The sequence below is a fragment of the Eretmochelys imbricata genome, chromosome 3 (genome assembly GCF_965152235.1).
Source record: "Eretmochelys imbricata isolate rEreImb1 chromosome 3, rEreImb1.hap1, whole genome shotgun sequence".
Classification (NCBI taxonomy): domain Eukaryota; kingdom Metazoa; phylum Chordata; order Testudines; family Cheloniidae; genus Eretmochelys; species Eretmochelys imbricata.
The window spans coordinates 210,399,341-210,425,011 of NC_135574.1; the positions used below are offsets into that span (position 1 = coordinate 210,399,341).

Below are 25,671 nucleotides of genomic sequence, written 5' to 3' on the forward strand. Positions count from 1 at the left end.
GTCTTGTGTTTCTCACCTAGGCTACAAAGCACCTGCCTCTCCCACAAGCAGACATCCTCTGTGGGACTGAAAAATCATGGAAGGGGAATAACGTACACTGTTTTAAGCACTGTAAATCCCAAAGGACTTAAAGGCGGGGAGGAAGGCTGGATACAGTAGCTATTTCTTACTTTCTTGCTCTTCTTGCTGACGTCAACCTGCTCCCTCAGGCTGTGCAGACCAGAGTTCCATCACAACAGCCCTGGAGAGGAAAGAGGCATCTATGTGGGAGAGTGGCATTTACCCCAGACCTGCTTTTACCCGTCTGCACACAAAAGGAGCATGGGAACCAAACAAGAACCACTCAAAGCTAAACTAAATTATGAAGGTTATGAGCAAGTGGGCATAACGGAACCCCAGAGGGATGATTCTCGAAAGCGAAATATCCATACAGATGGGTACAATATTTATAGAGGAAGAAAGGATGTAGGGGGTGGAGTTTTGAAGATCAAAAACTTTTACACTGCAAGGGAGCTAACTGACAATGCAGGGTGTGGTGGGGACGCTTTAGGATCTACTATAAACCACCAGAGGAGAATCTTGGAGCAACTCGCAAGGTTCTCATCTGCAAGACAGTGTATTTGTAGAGGAATTTGACTCTCTATCGGCCAGTCAAACATCTAAATTATTCCTATGCAGAGGGAAGGCAAGAGAAGCCATCTAGATCTACAGAGGAAGTGACAAAATAATGAGGACGCTTGGGACCCGTGATCACAAGCTCCTTGAATTCAGGAAATCGAAGAAAGGGTGTTAGATTTTTGGGAAAGTCAAACATTTAGTGAGTATGGTGTAAAAAGAGGAAGTATTAATATTCACCAATCTAAGATACAGCTGGGGAAACCTTAAAGACACTCCAGTTTATGGCACAACAGACTGCAGTTCCTCTGAAAAAGCTGATTCCAAGAGTTAAGAGCTGGACAATGAGGCTTCATAATAGGGCTGCTCAAAGCGCTGTAGTTAATAAAACAAAACCTGTACTAGAAACGAGAAAGGGGGAGGCAACCAAATTCACAGAGTCAGTTGCAGTCTGCAGAGAGAAGATAAGGACAGCAAAGGCAAATGAACCCCTGCTAGCAAAAGGGGCCAAGGAGAATATGAAGGGCTTTTACAGATGTAAAAAAAAGAGAAGACCCGGGAGACAACAGGTCCATTCATAGACGAAGATGGGGATAAAATTAATGATGACCCCAAAAGGGATGAGATTCTGAACTCTCTCTTCAAAAATTCATCTTTAGCAAGAAAAATAAAGACAAGAAGTTTGAAGAATTAGTTAAAATGAAGGATTGACACCAGCACAAAACTGAAATAATGGTCTCACAAAACGTTACTTGAAAAATGAATTGCCACTAGCCTGGATAACAGCATGGCTAACTGGCCATAAACAAACGAACGGTTACATGTCCATCTGTGGGAGGGTATTTCTCGTGGCTTACCTCAGGGACCAGGGCTAGGTCTGGTCTTATCTAATATCTGCAGTAACGATCTGGGAGAGGAAGTAAGCAACTTGTTACCCAAACCAACTGTCTCTAGGCTCAGGCTCCTTCTAAACCACACATACTGTCAGTCTCTGGCAGAGGTGAAGGAATTGGGGGAAATCAATTAAATTTTTAAAAAATTAAAAACTGACCCTGTAGGAGTTGAATCTATAACTGAAGAGCCATGCTAGCAACACTCAGATGCCCTCCAACAGGGTGCCGCATGGCTAGCCTGTTCTTTCATTGAATTTGACATGGCGCGATTAGGAATATTAGCAGGAGGGAGCTAACATGCACATTCCTGCCTGCTAAGAAGCAACAGCACTGCTCTCGCAGCTGGCTCCATGGCCATGGGTATGGGCTTCCAAGTCTTTCCACTGATTTCAAAGGGCTTTGGTTCAGGCTTCGTGTGTGGAAGCACCATGCCAGAAGGAAGCAGGGCTGCTGGGATAATCATCACTTTCTTCCTTGAAAAATTGTTTGCTTTCCTTCTCTTCTGAATGCTTGACAAATGCTGTGCAAGCTCTCAAAGCTGGCCCTATTAATCATAGCAACATCTGCTGGCAAAAGCACAGAAAACTGTTGAACTCAGCCAGCAAGTCATTATCTGAGCCAATGCTCCTGCTAAAATCATAACCTAATGAATGCAAACGTTTTTCCTCTTGTCTCTATAGTACCTCTATTAAAAACTTCCTGAATCATATCCTTCCGTTCCTTCCCCGCCCAAGGTCCTCAAAACCCACCGCCCAATACCTGGAACAAATGGCTGACAGAGCCACCAGTGCTAAAGGGCCCCAGAAAAGGTGGCTGTTATCAGCATGTGGCTGTGCTCTCACCATGCCTATGACTGTTCTCCTATCTTATTGAAACGTTCTCCAGTAACTCTGGTGTTATCTTTAACCACAGAAAGATCCTCTACAGTTCTCTAAAGGAAAGAGGCTAGTTATTTTCACATGAGACATCAAATACTCTTTCTAGATGTGGTATCTTGCAAAAGAAATGTAGTTAGATCGTTTTCCTAATAAATTTGATCCCATATATAGTTACACTACTGTAGTTTAGAATGTTATGACACTAACTTGTTAGTCTGACAGGTTTCAGAGTAGCAGCCATGTTAGTCTATATCCTCAAAAAGAAAAGGAGGACTTGTGGCACCTTAGAGACTAACAAATTTGTTTGAGCATAAGTTTTTGTGAGCTACAGCTCACTTCATCGGATGCATGCAGTGGAAAATACAGTAAGTATACACAGAGAACATGAAAAAATGGGTGTTATCATACACAGTGTAAGGAGAGTGATCACTTCAGATGAGCTATTACCAGCAGGAGAGGAAAAAAAACAAAAAAACCTTTCGTAGTGATAATCAAGGTGGGCCATTTCCAGCAGCTGACAAGAACGTGTGAGGAACAGTTGGGAGGGGGGGAATAAACATGGTGAAATAGTTTTACTTTGTGTAATGACACAGCCACTCCCAGTCTTTATTCAAGCCTAATTTAATGGTGTCCAGTTTGCAAATTAATTCCAATTCAGCAGTCTCTCCTTGGAGTCTGTTTTTGAAGTTTTTTTGTTGTAATATTGCCACTTTTAGGTCTATAATCGAGTGACCAGAGAGACTGAAGTGTTCTCCGACTGGTTTTTGAATGTTATAATTCTTGACGTCTGATTTGTGTCCATTTATTCTTTTACGTAGACCCTGTCTGGTCTGGCCAATGTACATGGCAAAGGGGCATTGCTGGCACATATCACATTGGTAGATGTGAAGATGAATGAGCCTCTGATAGCGTGGCTGATGTGATTAGGCCCTATGATGATGTCCCCTGAATATATATGTGGACACAGTTGGTAATGGGCTTTGTTGCAAGGATAGGTTCCTCGGTTAGTGGTTTTGTTGTGTGGTATGTGGTTGCCGGTGAGTATTTGCTTCAGGTTGGGGGGCTGTCTGTAAGCAAGGACTGGCCTGTCTCCCAAGATCTGTGAGAGTGATGGGTCGTCCTTCAGGATAGGTTGTAGATCCTTGATGATGCGTTGGAGAGGTTTTAGTTGGGGGCTGAAGGTGACGGCTAATGGCATTCTGTTATTTTCTTTGTTGGGCCTGTCCCGTAGTAGGTAACTTGTGTACTCTTCTGGCTCTGTCAATCTGTTTCTTCACTTCAGCAGGTGGGTACTGTAGTTGTAAGAACGCTTGATAGAGATCTTATAGGTGTTTGTCTCTGTCTGAGGGGTTGGAGCAAATGTGGTTGTATCATAGAGCTTGGCTGAAGACAATGGATCGTGTGGTGTGGTCTGGATGAAAGCTGGAGGCATGTAGGTAGGAATAGCAGTCAGTAGGTTTCCGGTATAGGGTGGTGTTTATGTGACCATCGCTTATTAGCACCATAGTGTCCAGGAAGTGGATCTCTTGTGTGGACTGGTCCAGGCTGAGGTTGATGGTGGGATGGAAATAGTTGAAATCATGGTGGAATTCCTCAAGGGCTTCTTTTCCATGGGTCCAGATGATGAAGATGTCATCAGTATAGCGCAAGTAGAGTAGGGGCGTTAGGGGACGAGAGCTGAGGAAGCGTTGTTCTAAGTCAGCCATACAAATGTTGGCATACTGTGGGGCCATGCGGATACCCATAGCAGTGCCGCTGATCTGAAGGTATACATTGTCCCCAAATGTGAAATAGTTATGGGTGAGGACAAAGTCACAAAGTTCAGCCACCAGGTTAGCCGTGACATTATCGGGGATACTGTTCCTGACGGCTTGTAGTCCATCTTTGTGTGGAATGTTGGTGTAGAGGGCTTCTACATCCATAGTGGCCAGGATGGTGTTATCAGGAAGATCACCGATGGATTGTAGTTTCCTCAGGAAGTCAGTGGTGTCTCGAAGGTATCTGGGAGTGCTGGTAGCGTAGGGCCTGAGGAGGGAGTCTACATAGCCAGACAATCCTGCTGTCAGGGTGCCAATGCCTGAGATGATGGGGCGCCCAGGATTTCCAGGTTTATGGATCTTGGGTAGCAAGTGCTGCTGAATTGGAATTTATTTGCAAACTGGACACCATTAAATTAGGCTTGAATAAAGACTGGAAGTGCATGTTTCATTACACAAAGTAAAACTATTTCCCCATGTTTATTTCTCGTCCCCCCCCCAAACTGTTCCTCACACGTTCTTGTCAACTGCTGGAAATGGCCCACCTTGATTATCACTACAAAAGGTTTTTGTTTTGTTTTTTTTCTCTCCTTCTGGTAATAGCTTACCTTACCTGATCACTCTCCTTACACTGTGTATGGTAACACCTATTGTTTCATGTTTTCTGTGTATATAAAATCCCCCTACTGTATTTTCCACTGCATGCATCCGATGAAGTGAGCTGTAGCTCACAAAAGCTTTGCTCAAACAAATTTGTTAGTCTCTAAGGTGCCACAAGTACTCCTTTTCTTTTTGTTAGTCTGAATCATCTTTAGGCACGAGCTATGCAAGCCACTGTGAGAGTAGAATGAATTATATTGAAATTATAATTCATTAAAGAAATGCTACTTGAAGGGTTTGTTGAAATATAGTTGTCAGGAAGAGAAACATTAAGGAGTGTGAGACAATGGTCCTCAAACTAATTAACTTAGAGCTCCTACTGAGCTAGGAGATTGGTAAAGGTTTGTATGCAAATAAGATATGTATGTATATTTGTCAGTTTCTGCTTTCTTTTGTCTCTTATGTTAAATTGGCTTTGGCTTAGCTGTATAAATAAGTTATCTTGGGCCTCAGAGAGGGGCTCACATCTGGGTGCATTGGCAAGGCGCTTTGCTAATAAACAGAGCGGTCTGACAAATTATGTGAGTCCTGAACCTGACTTTGACAATTTGGAGATTCCACTGAGATGGCAATAGTCTTCACTGGGGCCGTGTGACTCCTGCCTGTTCTTAGGACGGCCGTGGCAAGCTGGCACCTGGGCATTTGGCCCGAGCGGTCCTCCACCAGAACAGAAGGGTGCATGACCACAGTGAAGTCTACGCCATCGAACCTGTTGGTTCCCACTCTGTTCTGGTAGGGATCCCGGGATCAGACATCAGGAATCTGGTCAGGTAATTATTTCTGTGTTTTGTCTTGTCTCTGTGTCTATCCGTCCTCCCTGTGGTGTGTTTGAGTCTGGGCGCCGTCTCCGTCCGGGGATCGGCTGACCAAAGGGTTCCTCTCCCCACGGTCTGAGTGAGTGAAATCTGCACAATCACAGCCGCACCGCGCCTTGGGTAAAACCCTTAGTGTGAAAGCAAGGGTGATTGAGGCAGTAGCCTGTGGGCTCCTTTTGTGTGTTGCACTGGGCATCGCCCTGACAAACCCGACTTTCCTTCTTGTGTGATTGGTGTGTAAAGTCCTCCTGTATGGGTAACCAGACGTCTAAGTCGGGACAGTTCCCTAAAGGAACGCCGGCTCAGTTTATGTATTTTAGGAAGAGTCCGGACTCCTGTAAATTTCTGGAAAAATGGTCTAGGCTAAGGGGGTCAGGTAGAGTGACTACTACCAGCACTATGCTTCTGTCCCCAGAAGCCTTTACAGCTATTCTGAGGGAAAATGGGCCCTTTTCCCACAGAAATGGTCTATAAGGGACTGCTGCAGGCAGCAGGCAGAGAGAGAATCTGATCAAAATTGTTTGACTATTGGGTAATGTAATCAAAATCAATAAAGGATGTAAGGGGTTTCTATTGGAACTTAACTTGGCTGCTCCTGGTTGTGTCTAGTTGTACAAGATGGAAGTGTAATCGGGGTACAGTTGTGTAAAAGAGTAATCACAGCGCAAGGGATGTTAGGCAAAAAAGAATTTTGTGTGTGTGAATAGTGCTAAAATCTGAAGCTGTGTCTCTGCTATTACCTAAGAATAAACCTATAGCTTGGTACAGCAGAGAAACTATTGCAAACATGGTCTGTTGCACAAGAAGGGAAACTGAGGTACACCACCTCATGAATTCATAAATGATCAGTGAGTGGGGTAATTCACTAGCCTGGCTATAGAACAGCCTGACTATAGAACAAAATAAGTACAGCCTGGAGGTAATTCTTCTGTTTTTCCTGCAATTAGCAAGGAAATTTGTAAAAGAAAGTGGTATTATTATGAAGCAATAATCTGTCCCCACCAGGGAGGTTGAAATTGTTTCTTTTGTTTTTAGACTCTACAAGCAAGCTGGCGCCAGCGGAAGAAAAACTCAGAATACCATGGATCTATGTTTTGTGTTGTTTGTCTGTGGTGTTTGTCTTGTTGCTAGCATTGTTGTGTTTTAATGAACAGAAAACCTCATGACATGGGTGGGGGATGGCTTCAAAAGGCTGACCTTGGGGGGGGGGGGGGCGGGGAAGATGTGTATGGGAATGCAAAAGGCTAACTCAGGAGAATCCCAAAATTCAGTGGCCACTGTTAGGATCTTGGGACAAAGACCAAGTAGACGTCTTAAAAGAAACTCGGCCAACCTACAACTAAATTGGCAAAAGGAGAGGCTGATTGTTTCATGCAGTGGTGGGAAGAGGCAAATCATAGGTGGACAGAATCAAAACTTGCCTCTCTCAAAGATTCTGGCTTCTATCCCACCAGATGCAACTCATTTTACTGTTGTTGATTTGTGCTCTGCTTTCTTTTCTCTCCCGGTTCACCCTGACTCCCAGTTCCTGTTTGCCTTTTCTTACAAGGGGCAACAGTACACATGGACCATACTGCCCCAGGGGTATACTGAAAGCCCGTAATATTTTTCCCAAGCATTAGCCCGAGACCTTGCTGACCTTGTTTTCCTGTCCAGGTACACACTAGTCCAATATGTAGATGATCTACTCCTCTGTTCCCCTTCATTGTCTGCCTCTGAAACCGACTCTTTAGTGCTCCTTACTGCCCTAGCAAATAAGGGTCACAAGGCTTCTCGCTCTAAACTACAACTCTGTCAAGCTTCTGTCACATACCTCGGCTTTCTCCTCTCCCAGGGTTCCCGTGCACTTTCTCCCACCCGCGTCCAAGCTATCCTTAGCTTTCCCCGACCCTGCTCCCCAAGCCAGGTCCAGAAGTTTTTAGGCATGGCTGGATTTTGCAGACAATGGATTCCCCAATATGCCTCCCTTGCAAAACCTCTCCAGGAACTCACTCGATTCTCTGTGCCTGACCCCATGCCGTGGCCCCTGAGGCCAATTCTGCCTTTGTTTCCCTCAATCAGGGTTTGGCTTCTGCCCCTGCCTTAGGGCTGCCTGACTATTCTAAGCCTTTTACCCTTTTCTGCCACGAACAACCTGGGTGTGCACTTGGGTTCTCACTCAGATGCACGGAGAAAAGAACCACCCAGTGGCTTATTTCTCTGCCACTTTAGACCCTGTTGCCCAAGGCTTACCCCCCCGCCTGCGTGCTGTGGCTGCTGCAGCACGCCTAGCCGAAATGTCTGATTCCCTTGTTCTCCGCTCTCCTCTTACCCTCCTGGTCCCTCACTGACCTCGCCCTGTTCCAAGGCTCTGCCCCAGAAACCGAGAAAGAATCCTGGGTTGCCCAAGATTGCTCTCTACATCCCGATTCTTTTTGCCACTCGCCTACTGGCGCCTTTGTAGCCCCCTTTTCACTCTACCCGTCTCTGGCCGCCCTGCTACATGGTGTTTCGCATGTCGGAAAGGAGGGGATGTAACTAAGACAGGATGGTGGGCCCCCCATTTTAGCTCTTTTGCAGCCCGCCACTGTGCAGCCTGTACCATTTGCCAAAGCCATAATATTGGTAAACCTGTAAAAGTGGCCCAGGGGTTCCGGGGCCTGCCTCAAGCACCGTTCTTGCATTGGCAACTTGATTTTGTACAAATGTCTAAGTGTCAACAATATGAATTTATACTGGTTATGGTATATTTATTCTCTGGTTGGATTGAAGCCTTTCCTTGTCGCAAGGCTGACTCACTGTCTGTTGCCAAATGTTTGTTAACTCATATTATGCCTGCCAAGGGAATTCCTGCTACTCTGTCCACATATACGGTCGTCCGATATACATCCGTCCGATATACGTCCAGGTGTTGAACAAGTTGTCCAGTACATTTTACTGGACAACTTGTTCAACACCTGGACCGTATATCGCATATCAAACACCTGTTGCACTGTCCCTACCACCCACAGAGTGCAGGTGCAGTTGACAGACGAAATGAGAATAAGCTTGCTAAAATTTGTAACTCTACAGGATTAAGCTGGCCAGTAGCCTTACCATTAGCCCTTATGGACACGAGATCCACTCCATCCCAAAGGCATCAATTAAGTCCCTTTGAAATTGTTATGGGACACCCTATGCGAGCTATGACTACTATTACTCCCGTTCCAGATTTGAACTTGACTCACAGTGCGCTCCTTCAGTATTGCAAGGGACTAATACAAGCTGTAAGTCACTTCCATTCACAGGTTCGAGTCGCCTGGCCCACGAAACCCGCCTCCGACACTTGCCACAACCTCGAGCCAGGTGATTGGGTCTACGTACAGCACCATCATCGAAAGCACGCCTTGGAGCCCCGGTGGAAGGGTCCTCATCAGGTACTGCTTACTACACAGACGGCTGTTAAACTATCTGGCATCGCAGCGTGGATACATGCTTCACAGTGTAAGGCAGCACCATCCCCAGAGAACCAATCGTCACCTCAGGACAACGCAGAGTCGATTTTGACTCCAGAAGACGACGTAGAGGAACAGTCTGCAATACCTTACAATCTATGCTCTCGTAAGGGTTGCCAGAAGCAGACGACGAACAAAACAAAAACAAACAAAAAAAAAGCAGTAGCGAGCCTAGCGCCTACTGCCTGGTGAGCGTAAAACCGTGACTGCGATTCCCTCAGTTGAGGTTGTCAGAACCAGAAGAGCCTTGCCTCCAACATGCACCTCTGCCTGTTCCTCGGCTGCTGGTATCTTACGGTCTGGGGAGACCACGATGACAATTCTTTTATCCAGCAGCAGGTGTGGATAGCTCAGACCCTTAATATTTCTAATTGCTGGGTCTGCAGCCACATCCCAGCCCACTCTCAAACTGGTGTTCCTGTCCTGGCTATCCCACTCAAGTCCCCAGACCTCACTGGAGGGCCTCGTCCGTTTAACAAAATATGGAACAGCAGAGACACTTGGGAAGCGGTGGGAATAAATGCATCTCAATGGATAAGTGTGGTGGAGGGAAAAGGTCATTGGTGTTGGGTGTGTAATGGGACAGGGCTGGATCTGGGGAAAAGCCGTTGCCTTCAGCATATTGTGGCCAATGGTGTATGGGATTATTCAAATAAAACTAAAAAGTGGCGGGCCGGGTATGGAGATATGAATTTTTTCTCAACCTGGGATCAAACAGAGAAATCAATCTCATGTTCCCCCTACAGTAACAGTGAAAACAATACAATTTTTCAATGTCATGCAAATAACACCACTCCTCGTAAGGAGAATTACCCTGTACCCTTTAGGGGATACTACTCCTCCTTTGCAAATACCTATATGACAAATGGGTGCAATCAACCCTTCTCGACCTTAATAGGCCATCACTGGGTTTTTTCGGACCAGAGCATACACCGCACCTACCAGCTAATTGGTCAGGAATCTGTTATCCTGCCTGACTCTTCCCACAATTCCGACTGCTAGGAACCTTCCCTCGAGAACGCCTCCGCAATTTCAGGCGAAAAAGAAGGGACTTAACAGATGCCCAATGGTATGTAAATAACATAAGCCCCTTAACCTGGGAAGAGGCCATTGGCGGTTCCTTCATACCATTAGGGGGAGTAATACACCATGCAAAAAAGGCTCCTAAGGTTACAAGCAGTAGTTGAAATAATGGCAAATGAAACCAGAGAAAGTTTAAGAGCCCTAGCCAAAGAAACAGGGGCAATCCAACAGATGGCCCTCTGAAACCGTCAGGCATTGGACATAGTGCTGGTGGCAAAAGGAGGGACTTGTGCTCTCATTGGAAAAGACTGCTGTGTGTATATACCAGACAACACCAATGAGGTAACAGATCGTGTTAGCCACTTAGAACAAATCGCATATCTTCCCCACGAAGAGCCAAGTTCTTTATGGAAGTGGCTAAGTAACCTTTTCAATTTCTCTGGCATAGGAAACTGGTTGTTTCAGGGAGCCCTAACTCTCCTGTTTGGAATCCTAATAATTTTTGTATGTTTTCAGTTACTTTCCTGTTGTATCCAAAATTGTGTCAGGCATGCTACACAGATAGCTGCCCCAAACCAGAGTGCTAATTTGATGTTTTTAAATATCACTGATGAACAAAGACATAAAGAACGCTTGATATGTGGAACCCAGTCATTGTTGGTCATTGCGTAGATTGACCAAAAGGAGGGATTGTGAAAGTAGAATGAATTATATTGAAATTATAATTCATTAAAGAAATGCTACTTGAAGGGTTTGTTGAAATATAGTTGTCAGGAAGAGAAACATTAAGGTGTGTGAGACAATGGGTCCTCAAACTAATTAACTTAGAGCTCCTACTGAGCTAGGAGATTGATAAACGTTAGTATGCAAATAAGATATGTTTGTATATTTGTCAGTTTCTGCTTTCTTTTGTCTCGTATGTTAAATTGGCTTAGCTGTATAAATAAAAAGAAAAGGAGTACTTGTGGCACCTTAGAGACTAACCAATTTATTTGAGCATGAGCTTTCGTGAGCTACAGCTCACTTCATCAGATACATACTGACTTTATATATACACAGAGAATATGAAACAATACCTCCTCCCACCCCACTGTCCTGCTGGTAATAGCTTATCTAAAGTAATCGTCAGGACAGTGGGGTGGGAGGAGGTATTGTTTCATATTCTCTGTGTATATATAAAGTCTGCTGCAGTTTCCACGGTATGTATCTGATGAAGTGAGCTGTAGCTCACGAAAGCTCATGCTCAAATAAATTGGTTAGTCTCTAAGGTGCCACAAGTACTCCTTTTCTTTTTGCGAATACAGACTAACACGGCTGTTACTCTGAAACCTGTATAAATAAGTTATCTTGGGCCTCAGAGAGGGGCTCACATCTGGGTGCATTAGCAAGGCGCTTTGCTAATAAACAGAGTGGTCTGACAAATTATGTGAGTCCTGAATCTGACTTTGACACCACTTTCTTGGGACCTGAACTTTTGAACCCAAGCTGGCTCAACATCTCACATGCTGATCCCATCTCTCCATGCAGTGGCAGGATTTGAGCTGAAGGAAATTCTCCACCCAGCCAGTTCCTCCACTTTGAAATAGGGCATGGATGGGAATGTAATACACAGCCCAATTTCCTCATTCAGGATCCAAAGGCTGCCACTACTTGCCTGAGGATCCACAGATTATAGTCTTGGTTTGACTCCCATGTACAAAGTTAATAAAAGGAAAAGCAACCTGTTAAATCTTTGTATTAGAAGGGTAACTCTTGCTCCTAACCAACTGCCCCCTGCCACTGTTTTTCTTTTACCTATAAAAGTTTGTAATTGGTTATAAATCCTTTTTTCTTACTAAAAATTTAATACGCCCAAACATCATGGCGTTGTGTCAAAGGCAGGTGTCATTATAAGCAAAGTGCTGCAGAATCATCCCACATCTGTTCTTAGGAACATTACAATAAGTTTTGGGCCCTACCAGGGCAAAATTCTGATTTCACATGTGAGTGAATTCAGCAGGAGCAATGTGTGCAGAGCTTTACCCTAAATGATCAAACTTTGCAAGTGCAACTGGTCAGGTGAATACATTTTTAGTACTACATCAACTGTTGGATATTTTCAAGTTAAATCACTTGAAATAATGCCCCCAAATTAGCCTTCATTTGTTTTAGTCACTACAGTGAAGCGAAAATGCCTTAAATTTTTAATAATGCATAATAGCTCTGTGTTACTGACCTTTGTGATCAGCAAAGACAAATTGAAATGGAAATAAAACTCAGTACAAGACATACTACTGTTTTAAATCTGATTTTTTGGAATGACAGCCTCAATCTAAGAACCTAATTTTAAAAATAGGTATGTAGTGCATTTTCACTTTAAATCTTTATGGATTTCACTTTAAAGATGAAAACTCTGCCCTAACACTCTCTAATGCCAACTCATAGAGAATGTAAAGAGTTCCATAATTTGTTCAGTGACAAGATTGGTACCAGGTCTCTAAAGGGACACTGTGAAGCTGAAATACTTATCTATTTTAAAAAATCTCCTTTACTTGGGTTACTACTATGTTAGATTATTAAAACTGAATGTTTTGTAAAATGCAATTTACTTTTCTGCTATTAATTCTGTTAGTTTGTCTTACTCATCTTGGTCAATGAAGATAAACTAGATAGTTCCACTTTCATTTCTAATCAGTTTCAAGTCAATTCAGCCCAACAAGGAAGTGCTCAGTTGTAAACATCACAAGAAAATTAATGTAGAAATACAAAACAAAATGTTTTTAATATTTATGTTAACATGAAAAAAATCTGGTAATATTAGAGTTTGTAAAACTTTTTTGTTTTAAGCATAAGTTCATTTTTGGCCCAAATTAGCTGAAAGTATCCCTTTAACCTCTGTAATAGGATATGTTTCTTTGTACCTGTGTAAAAAGAGAATCTATTTTATACCATTTTTAAGCAAGACCTTTCCATGAGGACACTACAAAGCTTAATCTGATGTATTACAAATGTGTGTTTCTGTTTCCACCTTTCTATATTCTTGCATAAAACAGGCTACCCCTGACTATACATGCAAAAGGCAGTGCAGCAAATCAACAGTCTACTCTTAGCTGCATCCAGCCACTACAATAGGGATCCTGCTCTGTTGCTGTACAGAATTCCATGTAGGCCAGGCCAGCATTCTGCAGAAATGCTTACTGCAGCTGCTCTCCGGAACAACTTGTTCACTACTATTGCTGGCTACTTCTCCTTGTTTTGAAAAGCTGAACCCGTGCTTGCAGAGTTCCTGGAAAAAAAATGTGATCAACGGAAAGCCACATCCCCTTCCAGTGAATTGGCTGGCCTGTGACTTTAGCCATACCCTTTTTCACTTGTGTTAAGATTTCATCATTACTTAAATACGATGTACACTGCAGGGCCAGATTATGAACCCCTGACTCCCCTGGGTGAGTGGTTACTCGAACAAGTAGTCCCATTCAAATCAATGGTACTACTCAGGTGAGCAACTTTGCACTAGTGAGTAAAGTCTCCAAAATCTGATCCCAAATTTTTGAATTGTAAGTGTTTTTATTTCTCCACCTTACAGACCTCCCTAGGTACATATTTTTATTTACTTAGAACTAACTAGGTTGTGACTCAGACTACATAACCACAGAAGTGAGCAGGAGGGAATGAGAACAAATGCTGATATCTGTTTTCAAACTTTCCATAAACATTTGAGCCAATACACTAGAGCAGTGGTTCTCAAAGCCGGTCCGCCGCTTGTTCAAGGAAAGCCCCTGGCACGCTGGACCGGTTTGTTTACCTGCCACGTCTGAAGGTTCGGCCGATCGCCGCTCCCACTGGCCGCAGTTCGCCGCTCCAGGCCAATGGGGGCTGCGGGAAGCGGTGTGGGCCAAGGGACATGCTGGCCACCCTTTCCGCAGGCCCCATTGGTCTGGAGCGGCGAACCACGGCCAGTTGGAGCCGCGATCGGCCGAACCTGCAGATGCGCAGGTTCAGTGCACCAGGGACTTTCCAAGCACAAGCGGCAAACTGGCTTTGAGAACCACTGCACTACAGTGTTCTAATGTTTGCACAAAGCAAACGCAAAAGGGATATAAACATGGCCTAAGAAGTGGATTCATTTAGACGTTCTAACGAGTATTTACAGACATTTTTTGGTCAGCTCTACTCCGTTACTCTGAAGAGCAAAACCAAAATCCCCAGTTTTACTAAAGTGTCACCAGTGGGCTTTGTTCTAAATTTACAAGTTAAGAGAAAAGCAGTTAAACTTATGACTCATCCCAATGGTCAACAAAAGGATTCAGCCAGTTAGCAAAGTAATGTTTATTATACATGCATCATCAGTGAGCTGGTCATTTTGACCTCATGTAGATGGGATTTAAAGATGTGAAGTTAATATATTTGAACTCACACATTTTAGAAGTCTAGTGTAAACAAGGACCCCTATGGGAAATTGTGGCCCCATTTCAGCCAATGGAAGTTTTGCCATTGACTTCAATGGGGCCAGGATTCCACCCTCTGCCATTAACCTATGCTGAGCTGGTCACCTTAACAAGACATTGACTCAACCTGCATGTGTTAAAGGCAGTGTGCCTTCTCTACACTAGACTTTTATAACCTGTTGGCTAACATGTGCTAACATCACATCTTTAAATCCTGATCTACACCATGCTTTTGAAAATGAACAGGCAAGGTGCTGAGCACTCTCTGTATCCAATGATCTCCACGGGAGTTGAGAGCAAAAAGCACCTGACAGGATTGAGTCCCTTACCCAAAACATGCAGTTTGACTGCTGACAGGTGGCTCTCACTACACTGGCTTCCCTCCCCAGGGATCATCAAGCTCTCTCTCTCTTGCTCCTGATGTCTTCTCTCACTCTAACAGCCGGCTTCTTCAGATGGGCTGTTGCCTCTGACAACTAGCTTCTTACATGTCACAACAAGGCTGAGCTCCTTCAGGTACATGGATGGAAAGTGCTATAAAAGTGCTTGAAAAAAGGCAAATCTCATTATCTCCATTTTACAGTTGGGGAAACTGAAGCACGGAGCAGCTCAGTGACAGTGCAAGGACCCCTAGCTTTCAGTCCAGTGCCCTGCCTACTGCACCACACTGAATCCCTCAGAGAAGCAATGCTCTCCAGTGGCCTATGAGACAGGACATGCTCACCAATGAGAGATAATTTATAATCCCCATCCTCTGTTTCAAATTCATCACTCTGTCTTTTGTCCCCAATCTCCTAAATTATCTTGCTTGTCACCTGCTTTCTCCGTAGCTCAACAATGACAGCTTGTTCCTCCTAGCAACAGTTGGCGTGGGGTAAGGCCCCAGAGGAGTCAATTCATCTTTATGGCAGTTAGTTTTATTAGATGACATAGGACTATTTAAATCTAGCTGTAAGGGCAGAGATGAAAGTCTGCACAAAGCTGTTTGTTTTGGCCCATTCCTTCATCGATCTTTTTGGATAAAGAGACATTTGAACTAACTTCCAAGAAAAAAGTACTTACCTCCGTTGCTATAAATACAGTCAACTTTGCTGATAACAATCCCTTTTGCATGCCTGACTCGGTATGTCCTCATGCTAACTGGAATGCAGGCTGCAAGCAACGGCCACAGGAGAGCGACCAGTGTGCTGTGGTGCCTTAGTTCAAACTGGGATACGGAACTGGTAACTTTAGGCTGGACTGGCACACTGCAATCCAGCCTGAGTAAAGGCCAGTGGTCCAAGAGCAGAGCCGGGAAAAAACTGATTCTGAGAACCCCAGTTCAGTCCCTCGCTCCACAGGGGAAGTAATCTGTGCCAGCCCTTTTCCTGGTGCAATTTACTTCCCTCTCTGTGCTGACCGCTCCTATTCAGGACCCCTCGACCCTAACCACCCCCCAGGACCCCACCCCCTATCCAACCCCCCCACTCCCTGTCCCTTGACTGTCCCGACCCTTATCTCCCACCCCCAGCCAAGCCCCTCAGGACTCCCACCCCTATCCAACCCCCCGTTCCCCATCCCCTGACCGCCCTGCCCAGAACCCCTGACCATCCAACCCCCCGTTCCTTGTCCCCTGACTGCCCCGATCCCTATCCACACCCACACCCCAACAGGCCCCCTGGGACTCCCACACCTATACAACCTCCCCCTGCTCTCTGTCCCCTGACCGTCCCACCCAGAACCTCTACCCCATCCAACCGCTCCCTGCTCCCTGTCCCCTGACTGCCCTCCGGGACCCCCTGCTCCTTATCCAACCCCCCCAATCCTCATACCATGCCACTCAGAGAAGCAGGAGCTTGCAGCCCCACCACCCGGCTGGAGCCAGCCACGTCACCGTGCTGCCCAGCAGGAGCGGTGGGCCAGAGAGCTGGCGCCGCAGCAAGCTGAGGCTGCGGGGGAGGGGGAACAGCCTCCATGGCCGGGAGCTCAAGGGCCGGGCAGGACAGTCCCGCAGGCCAGATGTGGCCTGCAGGCCATAGTTTGCCCACTTCTGTTCTAGTATATGCTCTGGCCCCAATCCTTAATTCCTTTAAGGGCAATCTGCACTAGTGCAGAGACAGAATGAATCTTAAAGTCAATATACCTGGCCCTGGGAGGGTCACCATACAGGGATCTTTGGGTGACACAGAGACAGTGTTGCAACAGCTTTTATGCCACCCCCTTTTCCAGCCCCTGTCACTGATTGCAGAGGAACTATTCCTGAATTACAATAGTGTACACAAGTGGAAAATCAGACCCAAAGAATGCACTCTGCCCTTAGAAAACAAGCATTTGCTTTTGCAGTTCCCAACCATTAGAAATCTGTGCTGTAGGATTTTACAATCCACCTAATCCCTGGACTTGATGGCACTCTGCACTTCCAGCAGCAGTTTAGCACTTTGCAGGATTGATCCCTATTGAACAATCAAATGAAAGAGAGTCCCATTCAGTTACATCACATAATGGCAGACAGCTAAAAAAAAATGACAATTTTTAGTGCTTATATACAATTGCTAGAAGTCTAAACACGAAGATGGGTGAACTAGCGTGCCACATATTAAATGAGAATATTGATAAAATAGGCATCACAGAAACTTGATGGAATGAAAACAATCAATGGGACATAGTAATACCAGCGTACAAAATATATTGGAAGGACAAAGTAGGTCGTACTAGTGGGGGAGTGGCACTATAGATGAAAGAAAGCGTAGAGTCAAATGAAGTAAAAATCGTAAATGAACCAAACTGTACCACAGAATCTCTATGGATAGTAATTCCATGCTTGAATAATAAGAATATATCAATAGGGATTAGGGCTGTCAATTAATTGCAGTTAACTCACGCGATTAGCTCAAAAAAATTAATCGCGATTAAGCTCAGTTTTAATAGCACTGTTAAACAATAGAATACCAATTGAAATTTATTAAATACTTTGGATGTTTTTCTACAGTATCATATATATTGCATTCTGAGTTGTAACTGAAATCAAGGTGTATATTATTTTTATTACAAATAATTGCACTGTAAAAATGATAAACAAAAGAAATAGTGTTTTTCAATTCACCTCATACTGTAGTGCAATCTCTTTGTCGTGAAAGTGCAACTTACAAATGTATATTTTTTTGGTTACATAATTGCACTCAAAAACAAAACAAAGTTCACTCAGTCCTACTTCTTGTTCAGCCAATTGCTAAGACAAACAAGTTTGTTTACATTTACGGGAGATAATGCTGCCCTCTTCTTATTTACAATATCACCAGAAAGTTAGAACAGGCATTTGTATGACACTTTTGTAGCCGGCATTGCAAGGTGTTTATATGTCAGAAATGCTAAACATATGCCCTACCATTCCAGAGGACATGCTTCCATGCTGATGATGCTCGTTAAAAAAAAAAAAAAAAACGTTAATTAAATTTGTGACTGAACTCCTTGGGGGAGAACTGTATGTCCCCTACTCTGTTTTACCAGCTTCCTGCCATGTATTTCATGTTATAGCAGTCTCAGATGATGACCCAGTACATGTTCATTTTAAGAACACTTTCACTGCAGCTTTGACAAAACACAAAGAAGGAATCAATGTGAGATTTCTAAAGATAGCTACAGCACTCGACCCAAGATTTAAGAATCTGAAGTACCTTCCAAAATCTGAGAGGGACAAGGTGTGGAGCATGCTTTCAGAGGTCTTAAAAGAGCAACACTCCAGTGCAGAAACTACAGAACCCAAACCACCAAAAGAAAATCAACCTTCTGCTGGTGGTATCCGACTCAGATAATGAAAATGAACATAGGTCAGTCCACACTGCTTTGGATTATAATCAGGCAGAACCCGTCATTAGCATGGACACATGTCCCCTGTAATGGTGGTTGAAGCATGAAGGGCCATACGAATCTTTAGCGCATCTGGTACGTAAATATCTTGCAACGCTGGCTACAGCAGTGCCATGAGAACGCCTGTTCTCATTTTCAGGTGACTTTCAGAAGCGAGCAGCATTATCTCCTGCAAATGTAAACAAACTTGTTTGTCTGAGTGACTGGCTGAACAAGAAGTAGGACTAAAATCTTACATTGTTTTATTTTTGAATGTAGGTTTTTTTGTACATAATTCTACATTTGTAAGTTCAACTTTCATGATAAAGAGTTTGCACTACAGTACTTGTATTAGGTGAACTGAAAAATACTATTTCTTTTGTTTTTCCAAGTGCAAATATTTGTAATAAAAATAAATATAAAGTGAGCACTGTACACTGTGTAGTCTATGTTGTAATTGAAATCAGTATATTTGAAAATGTAGAAAACATCAAAAAATATTTAAATAAATGGTATTCTATTATGGTTTAACAGTGCGATTAATCACGCAATTAATCTTGGTTAATTTTTTTAATCTCCTGACAGCCGTAGTAGGGATATAGTACCAACCACCTGACCAGGATGCTGATCATAGAATATCAGGGTTGGAAGGGACCTCAGGAGGTCATCTAGTCCAACCCCCTGCTCAAAGCAGGACCAATCCACAATTAAATCATCCCAGCCAGGGCTTTGTCAAGCCTGACCTTAAAAACTTCTAAGGAAGGAGATTCTACCACCTCCCTAGGTAACGCATTCCAGTGTTTCACCACCCTCCTAGTGAAAAAGTTTTTCCTAATATCCAATCTAAACCTCCCCCACTGCCCAACTTGAGACCATTACTCCTTGTCCTGTCCTCTTCCACCACCGAGAATAGTCTAGAACCATCCTCTCTGGAACCACCTCTCAGGTAGTTGAAAGCAGCTATCAAATCCCCCCTCATTCTTCTCTTCTGCAGACTAAACAATCCCAGTTCCCTCAGCCTCTCCTCATAAGTCATGTGTTCCAGACCCCTAATCATTTTTGTTGCCCTTCGCTGGACTCTCTCCAATTTATCCACATCCTTCTTGTACTGTGGGGCCCAAAACTGGACACAGTACTCCAGATGAGGCCTCACCAATGTCGAATAGAGGGGGACGATCACATCCCTCGATCTGCTCGCTATGCCCCTACTTATACAGCCCAAAATGCCATTGGCCTTCTTGGCAACAAAGGCACACTGTTGACTCATATCCAGCTTCTCGTCCACTGTCACCCCTAGGTCCTTTTCCGCAGAACTGTTGCCGAGCCATTCAGTCCCTAGTCTGTAGCTGTGCATTGGGTTCTTCCGTCCTAAGTGCAGGACCCTGCACTTATCCTTATTGAACCTCATCAGATTTCTTTTGGCCCAATCCTCCAATTTATCTAGGTCCCTCTGTATCCTATCCCTCCCCTCCAGCGTATCTACCACTCCTCCCAGTTTAGTATCATCCGCAAATTTGCTGAGAGTGCAATCCACACCATCCTCCAGATCATTTATGAAGATATTGAACAAAACCAGCCCCAGGACCGACCCCTGGGGCACTCCACTTGACACCGGCTGCCTACTAGACATGGAGCCATTGATCACTACCCGTTGAGCCCGACAATCTAGCCAACTTTCTACCCACCTTATAGTGCATTCATCCAGCCCATACTTCTTTAACTTGCTGACAAGAATACTGTGGGAGACCGTGTCAAAAGCTTTGCTAAAGTCAAGAAACAATACATCCACTGCTTTCCCTTCATCCACAGAACCAGTAATCTCATCATAGAAGGCGACTAGATTAGTCAGGCATGACCTTCCCTTGGTGAATCCATGCTGACTGTTCCTGATCACTTTCCTCTCATGTAAGTGCTTCAGGATTGATTCTCTGAGGACCTGCTCCATGATTTTTCCGGGGACTGAGGTGAGGCTGACTGGCCTGTAGTTCCCAGGATCCTCCTTCTTCCCTTTTTTAAAGATTGGCACTACATTAGTCTTTTTCCAGTCATCCAGGACTTCCCCCGTTCGCCACAAGTTTTCAAAGATAATGGCCAATGGCTCTGCAATCACAACAGCCAATTCCTTTAGCACTCTCGGATGCAACTCGTCCGGCCCCAAGGACTTGTGCACGTCCAGCTTTTCTAAATAGTCCCTGACCATCTCTTTCTCCACAGAGGGCTGGCCATCTATTCCCCATGTTGTGATGCCCAGCGCAGCAGTCTGGGAGCTGACCTTGTTAGTGAAGACAGAGGCAAAAAAAGCATTGAGTACATTAGCTTTTTCCACATCCTCTGTCACTAGGTTGCCTCCCTCATTCATTAAGGGGCCCACACTTTCCTTGGCTTTCTTCTTGTTGCCAACATACCTGAAGAAACCCTTCTTGTTACTCTTGACATCTCTCACTAGCTGCAGCTCCAGGTGCGATTTGGCCCTCCTGATTTCATTCCTACATGCCCGAGCAATATTTTTATACTCTTCCCTGGTCATATGTCCAACCTTCCACTTCTTGTAAGCTTCTTTTTTATGTTTAAGATCCACTAGGATTTCACCGTTAAGCCAAGTTGGTCGCCTGCCACATTTACTATTCTTTCGACACATCGGGATGGTTTGTCCCTGTAACCTCAACAGGGATTCCTTGAAATACAGCCAGCTCTCCTGGACTCCTTTCCCCTTCATGTTAGTCCCCCAGGGGATCCTACCCATCCGTTCCCTGAGGGAGTCGAAGTCTGCTTTCCTGAAGTCCAGGGTCCGTATCCTGCTGCTTACCTTTCTTCCCTGTGTCAGGATCCTGAACTCAACCAACTCATGGTCACTGCCTCCCAGATTCCCATCCACTTTTGCTTCCCCTACTAATTCTTCCCGGTTTGTGAGCAGCAGGTCAAGAAAAGCTCCCCCCCAAGTTGGCTCCTCTAGCACTTGCACCAGGAAATTGTCCCCTACGCTTTCCAAAAACTTCCTGGATTGTCTATGCACCGCTGTATTGCTCTCCCAGCAGATATCAGGAAAACTAAAGTCACCCATGAGAACCAGGGCGTGCAATCTAGTAGCTTCTGCGAGCTGCCAGAAGAAAGCCTCATCCACCTCATCCCCCTGGTCCGGTGGTCTATAGCAGACTTCCGCCACTACATCACTCTTGTTGCTCACACTTCTAAACTTAATCCAGAGACACTCAGGTTTTTCTGCAGTTTCGTACCGGAGCTCTGAGCAGTCATACTGCTCCCTTACATACAGTGCTACTCCCCCACCTTTTCTGCCCTGCCTGTCCTTCCTGATAGTGACTGTGAAATTCTCAGGGAGATTAGAGAGACTATAAAAATAAAAAACTCAATAATAATAGGGGATTTCAACTATCCCCATATTGACTGGGTCCATGTCACCTCAGAACAGGATGCAGAGATAAAGTTACTTAACATCTTAAATGATGACTTCTTGGAGCAGCTAGTTCTGGAACCCACCAGAGGAGAGGCAATTCATGATTTTGTCCTAAGTGGAGCACAGGATCTGACCCAAGAGGTGAATATAGCTGAACCACTCAGTAATAGTGATCATAATATAATAAAATTTAACATCCCAGGGCAGGGGGGGAGAGCGGGATGACACCAAAGCAGCCCACCATGGTAGCATTTAATTTCAGAAAGGGGAACTACACAAAAATGAGGAAGTTAGTTAAACAGAAATTAAAAGGTGCCCCGCCAAAAGTGAAGTCCCTGCATACTGCATGGAAACTTTTTAAAGACACCATAAGAGAGGCTCAATTTAAAGGTACACCCCAAATTAAAAAACACAGTAAGCAGCCCAAAAAGTGTCACCTTGGCTAAACAACAAAGTAAAGGAAGCAGGGAGAGGCAAAAGGCATCCTTTACAAAGTGGGAGTTAAATCCTATTGAAGAAAATAGAAAGGAGCATAAACTCTGGCAAATGTAGTGTAAAAATATAATTAGGAAGGCCAAAAAAGAATTTGAAGAACAGCTAGCCAAAGACTCAAAAAGTAACAACAACAAAAATGTTAAGTACATCAGAAGCAGGAAGCCTGCTAAACAACCAGTAGGGCCACTGGACAATTGAGATGCAAAAGGATCACTCATGGAAGGCCATTGCAGAGAAACTAAATGAATTCTTTGCATCAGTCTTCACAGGTGAGGATGTGAGGGAAATTCCCAAACCTGAGCCATTCCTTTTAGGTGACAAATGTGAGGAACTGTCCCAGATTGAAGCATGATTAGAGGAGGTTTTGGAACAAGATGATAAACTAAGCAGTAATAAGTCACCAGGACCAGATGGTATTCACCCAAGAGTTCTGAAGGAACTCAAATGTGAAACTCCAAAAACTACTAACTGTGGTATGTAACCTATCATTTAAATCAGCTTCTGTACCAGATGATTGGAGGATAGCTAATGTGACACCAATTTTTTAAAAAGGTTCCAGAGGCAATCCCGGCAATTACAGGCTGGTAAGCCTAACTTCAATACCAAGCAAATTGGTTAAAACTATAGTAAAGAACAGAATTATCAGACACATAGAGGAATGCCATTTGTTGGGGGAAGAGTCAACATGGTTTTTGTAAAGGGAAATCATGCCTCACCAATCTACTAGAATTCTTTGATGGGGTCAACAAGCATTTGGACAAGGGTGATGCAGTGGATATTGTGTACTCGAACTTTCAGAAAGCCTTTGACAAGGTCCCTCACCAAAGGCTCTTCAGCAAAGTAAGCTGTCATGGGGTAAGAGGGAAGGTTCCCTCATGGATCAGTAACTGGTTAAAAGATAGGAAACAAAGGGTAGGAAGAAATGATCAGCTTCAGAATGGAGAGAGGCAAATAGTGGTGTCCCCAGGAGTCTGTACTGGGACCAGTACTGTTCAACATATTCATAAATGGTCTGGAAAAAGGGGTAAACAGTGAGGTGGCAAAATTTGCAGATGATACAAAACTACTCAAGATAGTCAAGTCCAAAGCAAACTGTGAAGAGATAAAAAGGGATCTCACAAAACTGGGTGACTGCGCAACAAAATGGCAGATGAAATTCAATACTGATAAATGCAAAGTAATGCACGTTGGAAAACATAATCCCAACTATACATATAAAATGATGGGGTCTAAGTTAGCTGTTACCACTCAAGAAAGAGATCTTGGAGTCATTGTGGATAGTTCTCTGAAGACATCCTCTCAATGTGCAGCAGCAGTCTAAAAAGCTAACAGAATGGTGGGAATCATTAGGAAAGGGACAGACAAGAAGACAGAAAATATCAAATTGCCTCTATATAAATCCATGGTACACCCACAGCTTGAATAATGAGTGCAGATCTGGTCGCCTCATCTCAAAAAAGACATATTGGAATTGGAACAGGTACAGAAAAGCGCAACAAAAATGATTGGGGATATGGAACAGCTTCCATATGAGGAGAGATTAATAAGACTGGGATTTTTCATCTTGGAAAAGAGATGACTAAGGGGGGATATGATAGAGGTCTATAAAATCATGACTAGTGTGGAGAAAGTAAATAAAGTGTTATTTACTCCTTCTCATAACACAAGAACTAGGGATCACCAAATTAAATCAATATGCAGCAGGTTTAAAACCAACAAAAGGAAGTATTTCTTCACACAATGCACAGTCAACCTGTGGAACTCTTTGCCAGAGGATGTTGTGAAGGCCAAGACTATAACAGGGCTCAAAAATAACTCAATAAGTTAATGGAGGATAGGTCTATCAATGGCTATAGCTAGGATAGGCAAGGATGCAAAACCATGCTCTACAAAGTATCCCTCGCCTCTGTTTGCCAGAAGCTGGGAATGGGCGACAGGGGATGGATCACTTGATGATTACCTGTTCTGTTCATTCCCTCTGAAGCACCTGGCATTGGTCACTGTCAGAAAACAGAATACTGGGCTATCCTATGCCACCCAAGGAACCTCCCCACTCTGGGAGATTACCTGTCACAAGGCAGGGTGAGGTCTCCCTGGGTTCTGACATTAGAATGGCATAAAGGGGTGGAGCATGGCCCAGAATCAAGGCCGATGTGTCTAGCAAAGATCAGTCAAGGTTTCCTTAACATATCGTCCTTGTGCTACAGTTAATCACTACTCATATCAGAAAGATGATAATGCACCTGTGCAACTGATCATTTAGTAATTCCATGATCCAAACTAATCTACTTCTTCAGCAATTATATAGATGCTATAACTGCCTCATTATGATTACTCTTGAACAGCACTATAATTCTCCATTGCCATAAAATGTATTCAGTTACAAGTCTTGTTTTTTCTACTAACCAGGTCACACACTTGAACCAGCCCTCTTTTAAAGCAACACTAACAAATCCTGAAGTTAAGAAAGACTATAGGAACCTACAGGTGTTCAAATAAATTCAAGGAATCTCAATCATCCATACCTTGTAAAGAATATTCTGTAGACATACAGGTCAGATTTCAGCTCACACCATGTGCCCTACACACTACTCAAGTGGACAAGCAAACTTAAAGCTGCCTTGAGTGGGTTGCTGAGGATTGCCCAAAGGTGGGGGAATCCTTAGCTGTCATAGAGACAGTGTAGCCCCCACCCCTCCCCACATATAGGGTCATGCCAGCCATGAGAAGGGTTGGTGTAGACAGGGAGCTGCACCCAACTGGGTGTGCCTTGAGTGCAGCTGACGATTCAGCCCACGGCTCCATTTTGAAGCCAATATTGTTTTGCAATATTTAGATAACCAACACATTTGCTACTGTTCTGAAAAATTACATGTAAAATTCAAAGTTTGCCATCAGTGAAGAAGATTGGATAATAATGACAGGGAAGAAAAGCACAGTACAACTGTGCTGGAAAAACTGGAAAATAAAAACTCTCTCTAACAGTGGGTTAGCATCATTAGTCAGATTCTAAAATGGGGAAAGTGAAGCACAGCAAGGCTTAGGGAATAAAACCAATTTTCCCAGCTCCCAACCTGGTGTGGTCGATATCATCTCAGTTTCCCATGACAGAAGTGGGTAATTTCACAGCATCTCCACATTTTAATTGACTGAAAGCCTCCACTTCTAGTACTGTTCATGTTAAAAGGGTACTTAGAGTGCTCAAATTTTGAATTCTTCCTACAAGTCCCAGCTTTTTCTAAAGGGCAAAAAGGAAAATTGACAGATTTGAAAATGAGCCGGATAAAACAGAAAAGCTGGGCCTTTCAGTCCTGAAAGTTTCCACTCAGAAACTTGGGCAGTTCTAACTAAAAATGTAACAGAAACTTAGAGCCAGATTCTCATCTGGTGTAAACTGG

At 44.0% G+C, this 25,671-nt stretch overlaps 1 protein-coding gene across 1 annotated transcript in view; it reads right to left on the bottom strand.

The window, feature by feature from the left end:
* The window catches only part of ACSS1 (acyl-CoA synthetase short chain family member 1), an 81,549-nt gene that overhangs the window by 43,845 nt on the left and 12,033 nt on the right, over positions 1 to 25,671 (bottom strand). The gene's annotated exons all lie outside the window — the stretch shown is intronic.